A 14941-nucleotide genomic window follows, 5' to 3' on the forward strand; every position below is an offset into this window, starting at 1 on the left:
ATATTAGGAGAGAAATCTCCTCTCCTATAATTTTAATCTCTTCTTCCATCTTGCCAACATCAAAAAATGACTTATATTTTGCAATTTGTTTCCACGTATGAGTTCTACCCTTTTCTTCCTCAAGCTCAAAGAATAAGACTGGTCATAGGTGAATAGGGAGTATGTCTCCCGCTTCAACCGAAGAGTAGTAGGAAGAGAATAATTTTGGAGCTTCCTATTGTTATGTTGTATGTTCTTGCAGCACTGTCGTATAGTCCTATAGAACTATAATTTTCTTCTATAGCACTGTAGATTTAGTGCTTGGCCTTTCTAGTTGTGTTTGTGATTATTTTCCTTTATGTGGTCTGCAATTCACCATTAGATTCTTCCTCTCTTCCTCTTGAGTTCATTCCTTCTCAACACTAGGTGATTCTTCAATGGTGATTGGAGTGGGAGATGGATGTTGAGGTTTGTGAGTGAACTTTATTATGTTACTTTTCCTTCACTTGAGATAAATAATAGGTTCTCTTGGTTTTATTATTTTTGGCATTGTTGGAGTGATCAAGGTTGCTAAAGTAGTAGCAACCTCATACTTTATATTTTTTTCTCTTTGAGTTGTAGTGCCTTCTTCTTCCTCCTTCTTTCTCTTCTTTGTTACTCTTGTTGACATCTCAATAGCCTTTTGAGGCTTTTCAGATTCTTCCTATAGTGTTGGTATATAATGAACCTTTGATTCTATTAAATGAAGCTTGGAAAAATGTGTCTCATCTATGTCTTCCTCTGTTTTTGGTTCAATTATCACCTCTACATTTTCTTCTATTTGTTCCTCTATCTTTTCCACCATTTATTCCTTCATCTCTTCTTATCCTTCTTCTCTTCTCTCTACCTCATATTTTTCATCCATTGCCACCTATTTGTACCCTATTTGAGGCATTGATTGGGTCTATATGAAAACTTCCATGTCCATATCAATGAAGTTTGTCTAGGAGACAGGGTTTCGGAGGTTCTCCAGGGCACCTACAATTATCACATTAATCAAACCATGGAGAGACAAATAGTTATGATTCCCACATTTTACTCTTGTACATTTCCTTTAGGGACTAAAGGAGAAATCATGGGATGTTGTGTTTCTCATGAGCAAGTAAGATAGCATGGAATATCAGTTGGTAGAGTATCTTGAACTCATAGGCATAGACAATACTCAAACTTACTTCACAAGAAATGTACTTGAGGTTGTGATAGTGCACCTCATCCCATGAATATGGTAGGATTTGTATTCTCACCCCATTCTTATCCTACATAGGATATTCATCTAAGAGGAAAAATAATATTTTAGGATTGACTACATAATGCCTTTCTTCTTTACTCCATTTCACTCCTTTCGGAAGAGTGGTGATCTTGCTAATGAGATATTCATTCAGATATATAATCAAGCTCTTGACTAAAGTAATCATCTCATTCCCTTTAGGATGTTGGAAGTTTGAGGAAAATTCCAAAGAAATTTCATCATCAAAACCTATCAACCTTTCAAAGAATCTTAACCATTTTCAATTCTAAAAATGTCTCTAAATTTAGGGTTTTTATGAATTCTTGAGGTATCTATTGTTTCTCTCCTATTAAATCCTCCTCCTACTTATGGTACAATATTTCTAGAGTGAAGTAAGAAAATTTTGGATAAGGGACATCTATTCTTCTCCTGCTACAGGTTCTATTGTTTCATGTGGCAACATGGCACCCTATAGCAAAGGAGAAATGGGCAAGGTTTGAGAGGTGCATACATGTGCCTTACATTGAGTACCTTTTGTAGGTGACGTGGATTTTGTTGTTGTAGACTATGATGATGCTCTTGATGACTCTGCTAGACATTTAGGTGTTGTTGTTTCCTTTGATGATTCTGCTAGATATTTTGATGTTGTTGGTGCTAGTTTTGATGGACAAGGGATCTTGTAGCTACTTAAGACTGGTTTTATTTCCTTCTAAAGATGATGAAACCTATGGCATGCAATGGCTCTTTTCAACCATGATGAAGACTTGGGCTTGTAGGGTTTTTGAAGACTACTATAGGACTACTGTTTCCTATAGTAATCATAGAAGCTATTTGGACTCATGATTTTACTTTTCTGAGCCATCATAAAACCCTGATAATTCAGAGGGAAGTTTTTGTTGGTGTTGGAGATGTTATTTCTTGTGACTAATAGGGAAAAGAAAGAATTTTGAGCCATTAATAGTGGAAAGTGAGGGATAGTGAAATGAATAATAAGAGGTGATAGGTGTTGATTGAGTGTATGAATTTTATGAAGCCTTAGGTACTTTCCTCTTGCTTGGAAGTGAAGAAAATTTATGGCCTATGTCCTTTGATTAATTCTATGATATGTTGTAGAATTATAGGTCCTTCTTGCAAAAACTTGATACAGTGAGAGAAAAAATGGAAAGGAATTTGGAATGATGGGTGGAGGATGGAAAGGTAAATTCACTTGTAGGTTCTTCTTTCAGGCCATCAATATTCATTGAACTAGGATATTTATTTTTCATAAATTTATCAATCAAATTATCTTCATCTAATTACTTGTTGCCAATGGTGGTTTCTAGTGTACAAATTGGGGATGGCGATGATTTCTCAAGGTCTTTTTCTTCTTTCTATTCTTATACCCAAACATGAAAATCATGCTCAATGAGAGATGAAGCAGGGGGTTACAATAAAAAAAATTAGACTACCCATTTGTGATTTTCATATTTCCATCCCTTCAACTGATGTAGGCATCAATAATGTCCAACTAAGGTATTATTAAGCTAAGAGGATAGACATTAGAATTTATTTATGGCTAAAGAACAAGGAAATGTGTAGGACACTCCCAAGAATGAATGGGAACCATGGAATCCTCAATGATGCCTTCCAGTGTCGTTATGGATCTATCAAAATTTTGTGACGCCATGGTGGTTTTCCTTAGGTATCCTTGGAGATTAAGCTTAAGCATAGTATCCTTGGTCGTGGCATTGATTGCAGCCTCTATTTCAACGAGAGCGTTGGGGACAAAAATATCATTCATGTGCACATCTGCTATTGAGCTTCTAGGATCTAAATACTTCGAGACAATGACCTTCCCAAGAATATGATTAGCTAGATACCCTATGACATTGATAGTGGGGGTATATATTTCTATCCTTCTTAGCCTCCTAATACATTCCTTTTTTATTAATATATCATGTATGGGAATATATTTTATGTCTTGAAGGAGGGGAACATTGACGTACATATTTTTTAGTTCCCCCAAAAATTCAGCTTCTTTTGGGGGTGTGTGTTCTAGGAGGGATAAACCTTTTAGGATATGAATGTTTGTTTACTCGAAAAGTAGGATCTTCCTTCTCTTCTTTGGTATTTTCCATTTGAGAATATCGGTGAGCATTTGGAGGTACCTTCCCAGACCTTAGGTGAACTTCTTGTATTTCTATAACATAGGTTAGATAAGTTACTTCTCCACTATATATTGGTTGGGCCTACTTATTATTTGTGTTCAAGTTAGACTTTGGTTTCTTTAGAGGATTATTTTGGGGTAGTTGTGGCTAAGGATGACAAGTCATTGAGGTAAGTGGTTGGAATTTCTGAGGCCTCCATTGAAGATGGATTACCCCATTAAAGACGTTGGTGTTGGTATGGATGAAAAGGAGGAAAGGAATTTTGGGGAGGATAAGACCATGGAGTGGGAATAAAGCAAGGTGATATGATAGGTGGATGCCAAGGTTGAAATTGTGCATTATAAATTGTATTTAAAGAGGAGGGTAGTTCTTAGATTGCTAATATTTTCTATGGCCTTGTGGTCTCTTCTAGTTGGCAAAGAAGAGCTACTCCATGCCTCTTTCTACTCCCTAGTACACAACTTTCAAACTTGGAAATGATGGAAATTTTTTAGTTGGGTGGTTGTCACCACATATAGAAAAAAATCTCGATGACATCTAAGGGGCACTCTTTCCTAGGATGTCTCTTAGTACATCTAGGGAATAATATCACTAATGCCCTATTTACTTATTCTTGTCTTTTAATCCCTAGTGTGTCCATATGCATAGTAAAGGTGTGTGAAATATTAGTTTTAAAATCTTCTAATGTACTTCTTATTCCTTTCATAGTGGTTGAAGTGGAGGAGGGACATACCAAACCTTTCTTTCTTCTATCTCGTTTTCTAGTAGCTTTAGAATTATTTTTTACAACTATTTTTATGTCTTTGTAATTGAGTTGATAAATATATCCATTGGCAAACATGTTGAGGGTATCCAATAGTTATTCTTAGACTACTCAGATTATGACTTATTTCAAGGTATTTGGATCAAGAGTGAAGCTATTCACCCTCATGTAACTTAGCTATCATCTTTCTTTGAAATATTCTAGGGACTCATCTAGTCCTTGAATCATTATGAATATTTTGTCCCTTATTTATCTTTCTCTACAATAATCCATGTATTTGGTGTTGAAGGCTTACTGAATTTTTCTCCATGAAGTGATGTTTCCCCTTCCAAGCTCATAAACCAGCAAAGGGTTGCATCCTTGAGGGTAGAAGGAAACAATTTGAGCTTCTACTCATATGTTATATAATAATATGTCTTGCAAACTTCAGTAAATTCAAACATGAATGTAACGGGGTTATCAGTAGCCAATCCATGGAAATGTGGGAGTGAAGTTGGATTGATATTTTTCATTTTGGCTTCCCCATTTTCCTCCTCGATAGGAAAAACTTTTGGCTTCCTATTTCTATCCATGGTATCATTGGGTGATGGAGGTTATCATCTTGCAAGTTCCTTAGAAATCCTCACTTTCTAACCTAAAAAGGCCTCTATATCCTCTATGGATAAAGTAGGAGGCTAACAATAAATAAGAGAATACATGTTATTTATAAAAGTGGGGGTTTTGGGTAAGAATTTTCCTGTATTATCCCTTATTCTACAAATATTTTTATTTTTTTGTGATTTTCTAGATGAGAATGATAATGAATATTTTTTTGTTTTAGTGAAAAGAATGAAAGAAGTTGATCAAATAGGAAGGAAGGAGTGAAAACTTTGAAACCTCCCTGGCAATGGTGCTAAAAAGTCATGGCCCTCAGTATTACAACAAGAATGTTACAACTCCCAAGAGGTCTTGAATTTAGTTGTGAACTCGGGGTTCATAAAAATGGTGAGAGCTAGTATTTTAGCAAGAATGATACAACTCCTGGGCTACCAACTTTACTTTTATCAACTCGGTAGTTCGTAACAATCTTGGAAGCATCGGTGCTATATGCACAAGTACTAGTTCTCACTGCATGTTGTCACTTGGTCAACTGGCATGAGATCACTAGGAGCTCAAGCCAACTTCTATAGATTTTAGAAGAAGCTCTATGTGTGATGAAAGGAAAGAAAGATTACTCTACAGATGCTATTCTAACTGCAGAAAGGAGAAAGACTAGAATGTAAAGCAAAACCTAGTAAACCCTAATTAACAAGCTAATTCTACTTTTGCCAAAAACACTATGAAAACCATGAAATAAATTCCATTACCTACTCAAGGAATTAAACAACATATAACCATGCTATTTCTAGAAGTAAATAAGAAAAAAACATATTTTTGGATTTTTATGTGTTTTTATGTGAATTTAACATGCATCTAATTTATTGTGTGTGAGTGTGGCAGCGAACAGGTGGCATTAGAGGGTGGTTTGGAGCTTGGGAGGATATAGGATGGTGCGGATGGGTCCTGGGAGGTCTTAGGTGGCCTTCTAAAGGATTTTCACACACTCGTCCTTCAAAATAAAGCCTACAGAAAAAACTATAGGAGGGCACAGGAAAACTACATGAGGCCTACAGGAGGAGGCCAAGAGCAATTTTCGTTGTTTTGAGGGTGTGAGAGTGGGTGTAAAATGTGGATGAAGGTTGAAATCAGGTGTTAGGTTACCTAATGTCTACCATGAATCACCAAGAGAGAGAAAGATGATTGGGTTTGCTCAAGGAGAGAGGAAGAAGTTCTATGAAAAATGAAGGAAACTAGGGCAGAATTGAGGTGAGGTTTGGGAGACCTATAGGGCATGGATCATATGGAGGGTGTGATTGATGGTAAGATGGCCTACTATTAAAAGAGATCTGCTTCATAGAAGTTTACAGTCAACCAAGAAAATCAAGCAACCAATGAAATGAGTGCATCCTAGGGAAAACAGAGTTTTGCATTAAAATGGCATAAACTATGATGTATAGAAGGAAATGCTGGGAAATTCTATAAGAAAGGAAAGCATGAAAAAGGACTATTGCAAATCAGGAAGTGAACATGATAAAGAAGATCTAAAGCAAAGCAAAACTGGACTATCAACCTACTAGAGAGCTGCAAATACTAGAAGTCCTAGGAATGAGGAAAATCTGTGTTTTTGGGGCAGCAAGAGAGCCTTTGCCTCAAATCATGGTCCAAAAGGGAGGAAGAGAGGCCAAGGCATTTTTTCTCGCCTTTTTAATCTTCTCTGATCACTACTTAACCTGCTACAGAAAGCACAAATGGAAGGAAGCTACTAAATCATCAAAAGAAACCTATTCTTAACCATAAGAGAAATACATCTAACAACAAACTAATCTACAAACTAAAGTAAAACATACAAATACAAGTAAATAGAAGCTTGGCTGCTTGGATTGGCCCTAACCCAAGAGCTTCAGCCCTCTGAGGTAACTCAGTGCTAACTCAAAAAGGATTCCATCTTCATTATCAAAAAATAGCAAGATTAATAAAACTGTCATAAAATAGTAAGCTCGAAATTTTAACAGAGTTTACACAAGCAAAAAAGTCGACCCTAGTGAGGCCCTAGGCCTCTCTACTTATACATCTGAAGCTACCAACAACTTCCTTAAAATCAGGGAGTCTTGGCTCCCAAAACTCGAGATAACTATCAATCATCTTCCACTTGTTCGGCTGCCTTCCAGTGCATGATTCGGCTGCTTGTACTCCAAGATGAATGAAGGCGAATTCGAAGTGAGGAGCAATAAATGAGGGGGATTCCCTCCTATAATTCCTCTCCTATGTCTACTTCGAGTTATGGCTACAGTTTGACCACTAGATCCTTGACTTTGAGCTTGAAATCCATCAATAATTTGCATTAAATACATGTTAGACCGCATGTCATAATAACTAACTCAACTCACCCTATAAGCATAAATATAATTATAAAATAATACAATAAGTTAAGAGAATGGTTGATTTGACTAGGTTAGGAGGTAAAATGAGCCCATATAATTACCCATTTATCAAGCTCATCATCACACCCTACTGAAGGTGTTGCTCATCGTCTGAGCAACCTAGTCAATCTCTTGGTCTTTCATGGCCTTGGTGGCCTCCCTGGTATTCCAAGCTTTTGATGTGGTCTACTCATGTTCTCCATAAAATCCTACCTTTTTATCTATGTCCTTCCATTGCTCCTTCTCTTCTTCTTCTCTTCTACCTTCCAGCATGCCTAATATTAGTGGAGGACACAGTTTGAGGCCAATCTAGTTGACCTTCAGCCTTTACATGGGGTGCTTGTACATTGGCACTTTTTTCAATGCCTCCTTTAGCCTCATTGGGGAATGGTATTCTCTGATCTGCAAGCTGTGGGGTAGGGTGCTCCACGTTCTCATGCATGCATGCACACACTCATCCCCAAGTAACCTAAGAATATCTTCAAAGTGTGCAATGGTTTGTTCTTGATTGGCTAGATATTTAGGGTCAATCTGAGGGTTATTGGCAAGTAGGTTGTGTGTGCTACTGAGTGGCATAGGATCTGATGGCTCAACTCTTATCATCAATAGTTCATTCTGCTCTTTTATTAACAATATTTTCATTTCTGCTGCCCTCAATTCTTCATGGATTATCCATGACACCATGGTCATTAATTGCAGATCCCCTAGCTTGGCATTGGGGTCCCACACATTTAGGTCTATGAGGGCCATGTTGTGTAGATAGAACTCTGCCATATTTTCTTTGTCCTTGGAGGTGATTCGGTCACACAAATCCATGAACTTCCTGTAGTCTTGGAAAGGCATTATGCCTCTTTGTGCTCAAGTTTTTATTTGGAATTGAAGCCATTGATCCTTCAGATAGAGGCCATAAGATTTGGCTGGTGTTATACATTTTAATGCTTCTATGGATAAGCTGGCCATGTATGCCAAATGAGTCTCTTTCTCCTGGAGCTACCTCCTTAGTAATTCATTCTCATTCTCAAGGTGGCTTCTTGTAATGGCTTCTCTGTCTTTGAGAGCACTCAATTCCCTACCCATTTCCCTAAGTTTGTCTTCCATGTGGCCAATATCCTCAACTCCTTTGGACTTGGCTATCTGCGTCCACCTATGTGTTCTCACTCTCTCTTTTTCCAATTCGAAAAATAGTGGAATTGCAAATTTCTGTTGGATTATCTTGCCTCCCTCAAGTAGTCTATAATAGTAGTCAAGATTAGGCTAGGGGTCAAGTTCTTGTATCTCTTGTGCTTTCTCTTTCACCTCTGGCTGTCCTCCTATCTTTTCCTCAAGTTTTTGTGTCTCATGTAGGACTTTTTCAGCCTCCTGTAGGTCTGATTTGTGGTCCTGTAGAATTGCCTTTGCCTTCCATGTAGAAGATATTGTATTCCTCTTTTCATAAGTTATGGCTGTCTTGGAAGGATATTCTTTTACCTTGGTAGATGGTGAATCTTCAATTTTAATGGGAGTCTTTGATGAGGGCTGAGGTTTGCTTGTTTTAATTCTGGTACTCTTCCTTGCCCTGAAATACATGGAGGTTTTTCTTTTCCTCTTTTGCTTCTGCTTGACTTGTACTAAGGGTAGTGAGGGCAGTTGCTACTTCTCTTTCCAAAGTTTCATGGGACTCTTCTCTTTGCTCTACCCTCTCTACCTCCTTTTCTCCCTCTTCTGTCTTTTTTTCCTCCTCATGCTCTGTCTCTTTTTCTACATCCTGTTCTGTCTCTTTAACACTCCCCTCTTCTATTTATTTTCTTTCCTCCTTCCTCTCTTGCTCTGCTATGTCACCACCAGCTTCATCTTCTCCTCCTTGTTGTTCTCCCTCCTCACTGACAACAGGATTGACATCATGGGTTAATGCCTTGATGTCATCCTCAACTATCATATTTATGAAAACTTCCCATGCTATAGGGATTGTAAGGGTATGTAGGGCCTCTTCTACTAGGATCTTGATTAGGCCATGGTGAGCTAGCTGCTATGAATTTCCTTCTTGTACCTTGGTGCTGGAGTCAATGAGGGACTGAAGGAGAAAGTAAGGGATATTGAGCTTTTGATGTGCTGGGGTATCCATGCCATATCTCAATTCTTGGAGGATTTTCAAATGATATCCATAAACAATGATGTGCCTCCCCTCACAAGAAATGTATTTGATCACTTGGTATCTAACCTCATCCCAGGGATATGGTATAGTAGCCCTCCTAATTCCATTTTTTTCTTCAACAGCGGTTACATTATCTTGGAAAAATTTCCTCTTGGCAGTCTCGCCAATTATTTTCTCATCTTTACTCCAGGGCAGTGCAAGAGGAAGGGTAGTGACCCTACTGATGAATTCAGGGGTAATTTCAATGGAGAGGCCTCTAATTGTTACAGTAGAATGAGTTCTTTTCTGAGGGACCAGAGAGAGAGAAAATTCATGGGAAATTTCATCATCAAACCCTCTAAACTTCTCAAAGAAATTCATCAAGTTTTCCCTTGTAAATATTTCCACCACTTGAGGATGTGCATGGAGTCTAGTGGAGTTAGTGGGATATTTTCTCATAAACCCCCCTGTCATATTGTCTATACTTCTTTTGAAAAACCAGATATGGAGGTGGTGACAAAGAATTTTGAGTGAAATAGAAAAACAGAGGGGACTGTGTTTTAAAAAAAAACCAGACTTTTTTTTTATATGTATTTCTACCCTCTTAAAGACTCATTTTATCTTCAATTTGAGACCAACTCTTTCACATTTTGATATTCAGCAAAGGGAATTCCCTACCTCTTTAGACTAAAATTCGTGCCAAAAATCATGTTTCCTCTATTCAAAATGACTCACTGTCCCTGCTATAGAAGCTTGTTGTCCCTCCCGTAGATTTCCTTTAGGTGCTCCTATAGAAAACCTGTAGGGCTCCTGTAGAAGATGCCGAGAGAAAAAATATGGAGGAAATCAATGGAGGATGGTGGATACGAGGCTATGGGGGCATAAGAAGACTGTTATGTGGCTGAGTTACGAGTAGAAACCAAAGAAAATGTGGTGAGAATGCACGGGGAGGAGTGCTCATTACCTTTTATGGATGTTTTCGGTTATGATTTCTGAGCTGACAAGGTGTACGTTGCCCAAATTAGGACCGTTGGTACCCACCTTCTTTGTCATCATGATCCCCCTTGTAATCATCCCCTCATTACTGCATGAGTGTTAACTCTTCTTCCCATTACCTGTCGTTCGTATCTTTTTCTTGAGTTGACTGTGCGCACATGTGGGTGATATCTCGGTTAAGTGGAGTCAACTAAATGAAGGTGGCCAAGTTAACTGGCCACCTTTCCATCTTTCGATTTCAACCATCTAATTTCCTTCATATGATTCCTAGTTACACAAATGTAGATAGAGGAGTGACTTAGCTACTTACCTATAATCCAAGTGTATTTGCTTCCATCAACTGTGAGGTGTTGTGGCTTTCTCTGCTGCATGCCTTCATTTTCCTTCATGCATGTTGTCTCTGCTTGCTGATGTGTTGTTGTGTGTTTTTGTAGGTTCTTCTTTTGCTGGAGCTGAGCTGCATGTGCCTTTTCAACCTTCAGATGTGCTGTCCCTTACTGCTGGTGCTAGACTTCTATGGGATCAACTACTACAGGAATTCCTACAGGGGCTCCTGTAGCTGCTTCTCCCCTTGAAACTTCAGCTATTTCCTTGTGCTTGGAGCTTGAGAATGATGTCAGAGGTGGAGATGAATGATGGAGGGATAGTAGGTAAGCTTCAGGTAAAGTTAATGGTGCCTTTTCCTCCTCCTATTTTTGTTTTTTTTTTCAAAACTGAAAAACTGTTTTTTCGTGTTTTTTTCTTGGAAAGGAAAATAATAATAATAATGATGCTTGGAGTGTGATGTAGGCTTGGAAATGATGCAAAGGAGGTTTGAAGATGGTAAGAGGGATTATAGGTTCCTCATGAAGCTTTTCTTGTCCCTCAAACTGCCTTCTATAGACACTTTTGGCTCTTTATAATTCCTATAGGAGCTTCTTGTAGAAAAAACAGAGCTTCCTGTAGAAAACATAGTTTGGAAGAAGAGGTACAGTAGGGTGAAAGAGATGCCAAAAATGATGTAGGACGGTGTGGAGAAGATGAGATGGATTTTGGTATGCATGTCAGGGTCCCCTTGGTACCTTCTTCTGCTCCCTATAGTCCTCCTACAAACCTACAATCCAAAACCACTCCACAGAAACCTGCAATCCAAAATAATAAAAATTCATTTTTTCTTTCTCTCTCTTTTTTTTTTTGAAAACAACTAGGGTGCCTCAGAGAGGTTTTCACCTTAATTGCCTGCCCTGGGCACCTCCAAGGGAGGTTTTCACCGATGGATCTTATTCTTTTCGATTTTTTTTTATGTCACTAGGCCGCCTCAGAAGAGGTTTTGAACCCAATGATGGGACTCAAGCGCCTCATGGAGGTTTTCACTTGAGTCCTTGTTTTTTCTCTTTTCTCTTCAGTAAGTGGGTGAAGTGGAAGCTAAGACATGCTCCACGACCATAAATATTTTATTCAAATCTTCAATAAAGTCTCTCTTGGTGAGGGGTTTCTTGTAGACTTTCAACTAATGCCCAATGACAAGCATGGGGATGGCTTCATCATCAATGGTTTTGATCAGAACTGAACCATTGTCATTGCATTTATCCACAGTGTAGCGTCCCAACCATCTTGTCCTCAGCTTGCCTTTGAAATCCTAGTATCTTGAATCATAGAGTAGTGCCCAATCTCCCTCTTGGAATTATTTCTCCCTAATATTTTTGTCATGCCATATCTTTCTCTGAAGCTGAACTACCTCTGTATGGAGAAGGGCTTGCAATCTGTATTCATCCAATCCATTGAGCTGAAGTAATCTCTCCTTTTGTGCATGGATGAGGTCTAGGTCCAGCTGAGCTGCCATCCTTAAGGGTATTGAATTCAAACTCTATTGACAGCAAAGCCTTCTTCCCGCAGACTAGTTCATAGGGTGTGAACTCGGTGGTGGTCTTCCATGTTGTGTTCTAGGCCCAAGTGGCCTCAACTAATTTGTCTGCACAGTCTTTTCTATTGCTGCTCACTACCTTGGTTAGGATCCCATACAATGCTCTATTAGTGACCTCCACTTGCCCATTGGCTTGTGGATGGTAAGGGGTGGAAATCTTGTGCTTGATCTTATGATGTGTGAGCAGGTCTTCAATCGGGTTGGAAGTGAACTGACTGCCTTGGTCTGTGACCAACTCTCTCGGATACCTGAACTTGTAGAATATGTTTTCCCTTAAAAACTCAGCTATTTTTTCCTCTGTCACTGCTTTGATTTCTTTTCTCTCCACCCACTTTGTCAGGTAGTCGGTGCACACAATGATGAACTACTTCTGCTTTGAAGGGGGGTTGATAGGCCCCACAAAGTCCATGCCCCACTTCTCAAATGGCTCAAACGTCACTTGAGTTTGCATGGGAATTTCATCCTTTGGAGTGGGTTTCCCCATCCTCTGAAACCGATCACACTGGCTCGTGTATCTCCTCACATCCTGATGAAGAGTGTGCCAGTAGTAGCCTGCTTGAAATATCTTGAAGGAAATTCTTTTTGCTGCAAAATGACCTCCACAAGGCCCGCCATGACAGGTCAGGAGGATGTCAAAGACTTCCTCCTCCCCGACACATCTTCTCAAGATCTGATCTGGGCCAAGTTTGAAGAGATTGCCTCCAATATAGGTGAAAGGGGCACTTTCCCTTACTATCTTGCTATTATCTTTTGAGGATAGGTGTGGTGGGAACTGTGTTGAAACCAAGTAGTTTGCTATATCAACAAACCATGGAGAGAGTACTGATATAGCAAATAGGTGGTCATCCACCATTCCTTCTTCACCTGCAGGTAAATTTACTCTAGACAAAAAGTTAGCAACAACATTCTCTTTACCAGGCTTATCAATAATGGTTAGATCAAACTGTTGCAGTAAAAGAAACCATCTAATAATGCGAGCATTTACATCTAGTTTGTTCATTAAATATCTAATTGTAGCATGATTAGGACATCTAATCTTCTAAGGGTTAGTGTGGAAGCCGAATAGACAAAAGATGTCCAAGAGACCTTGGGATGTGGAACCCAACGGTCAAACAATGTACTATAAATGTATGTCAGTTGTTAATAAAAGAAGTATTCTCATGTTTTATCTTTAGATTATGTTGCTTCCCATGTGTGTTTAACATGGTATTAGAGCATGTGTATTCCTGCCGTGCATAATTACTGTGACCCATTTGTTTTATGGCCTTTACGTGCAGATCATTTTTCCATCAATTCTACATTTCATGAATATTTTCTCATGAATATTTTCTCAGATAAATTTTAGCTGCAACCTGTTATTTCTCTAGTGCCATTTTTATTCACCTATCGTCTAAAAATGATCCTTGCTCAGACCTGCCATCTTTGCCCTAGCAAAAGCACACCTCTGACTTCTCATTGAATGGAACAATTTCATTTGTGCTCTGCATTAGATACCAAAACACTGTGCTATGAAAGCCAGTGATGAGTTCTGGAGCAATTAGTTTTTGTGTGTTGAAGGGGTGATATTTGTTTTGCGTTGAGACATTGTATTGCAACCTGATGTGTTGAAAAGTTTAAATTATTTGAAGAATGGTGTGAAAACTGTGTTGAAGGTCATCATTGCATTTGGTTGAACCTGGAGGTCAGTCTGTTGGATTTTTCATTCAAAACCCTGTGCGTACGATGATCAAAACTCATTCATTATGTCCATACGCTTTGTTGTAAACAATCTTGTTATGTGCACAATGCACCATATTGTATGAATTGATTTAGACCATGTGTAAGACTGTGTTATGACATGTTATGGTATGCATTGAATGGTGAATGATGCTGATGTTGAAAAAAAAAATCTCTTATACGATTCTTAAAAAAAAAAAGGTTCCTTCCTAGCCTCCTCTTCAGCTTCCTTTGATGCAAACAACTTTTCTACTTCCAACCTCTCCTTCCTCGTTACCTTTCTAAAGTCGAGCAACCACAACTTCTTCAACTTGTTAATTACATACAGGCGATAGTTTGGTTTCTTTGTAACTATATTATCCAGCAGGCTAAGTGTCTACAAATTCACAAGAGCTGTGAGTGGATCAAGATCCACCAAGTTCACAAGGCAGTTATTTGTAAGAACTAGTGTCTGGAGTTTTGGCAAAAATTCTCCAAGATTGGGGTTGATGCGGGCAATACGATTGTTATTTATTAATAATGTGGTTAGATGCTTCAGATAAGGAAAGTTTTCTAGCTTAACAATTTCATTGTCTGAAAGATCTATACTGTCAAATTGGTCCTCTATTGCTCCCATGTTCTCGATAACTACAATTTTATTGCCACGAAGGTCAAGCTCCCGCTCACGTACTAGATTGAAATATTGCGGACAACGATAAATGCGTTGAAGTCGAATTCGTGGAGGAATGTTAAGAAATGCATTGAAGCAGTAAGTTATTTACAAGTTGACTGCATTGTATTGGTCATGCATTTAATGTATTGAACAGTGAAGGGGCTCAATTTCCTAATCATGAAAATGGCGGAGTTCCCTCTTTGAAATTGGGTTGAATTCCTTAGTACCATTGGCCGAGTCCATTGATAGAATGAAGACATGTTCATACATCCTTCTGCTGGATGAGTTTCTTTGTTACTTGGGCTACGTATTGATAGCAGAGCTAAGTGTGATGACTGTGGGTCCTATTCAGTGATCTTATCAGGACAAGTATTCATTCCCTGGGCTACATATTAATCACTCGGCTTGT

The 14941-nt window shown here is 38.7% G+C and overlaps 1 pseudogene; it reads right to left on the bottom strand.

Annotated features, from left to right (window-relative positions):
* The window catches only part of LOC149262574 (U2 small nuclear ribonucleoprotein A'-like), an 88045-nt pseudogene extending 73435 nt beyond the window's left edge, over positions 1-14610 (bottom strand).
* Between the last annotated feature and the right edge of the window lie 331 nt (positions 14611-14941).

This window comes from Pinus tabuliformis, chromosome 6 (genome assembly GCF_031772625.1).
Source record: "Pinus tabuliformis cultivar Carrire ecotype Pingquan chromosome 6, CPIR1, whole genome shotgun sequence".
Classification (NCBI taxonomy): domain Eukaryota; kingdom Viridiplantae; phylum Streptophyta; class Pinopsida; order Pinales; family Pinaceae; genus Pinus; species Pinus tabuliformis.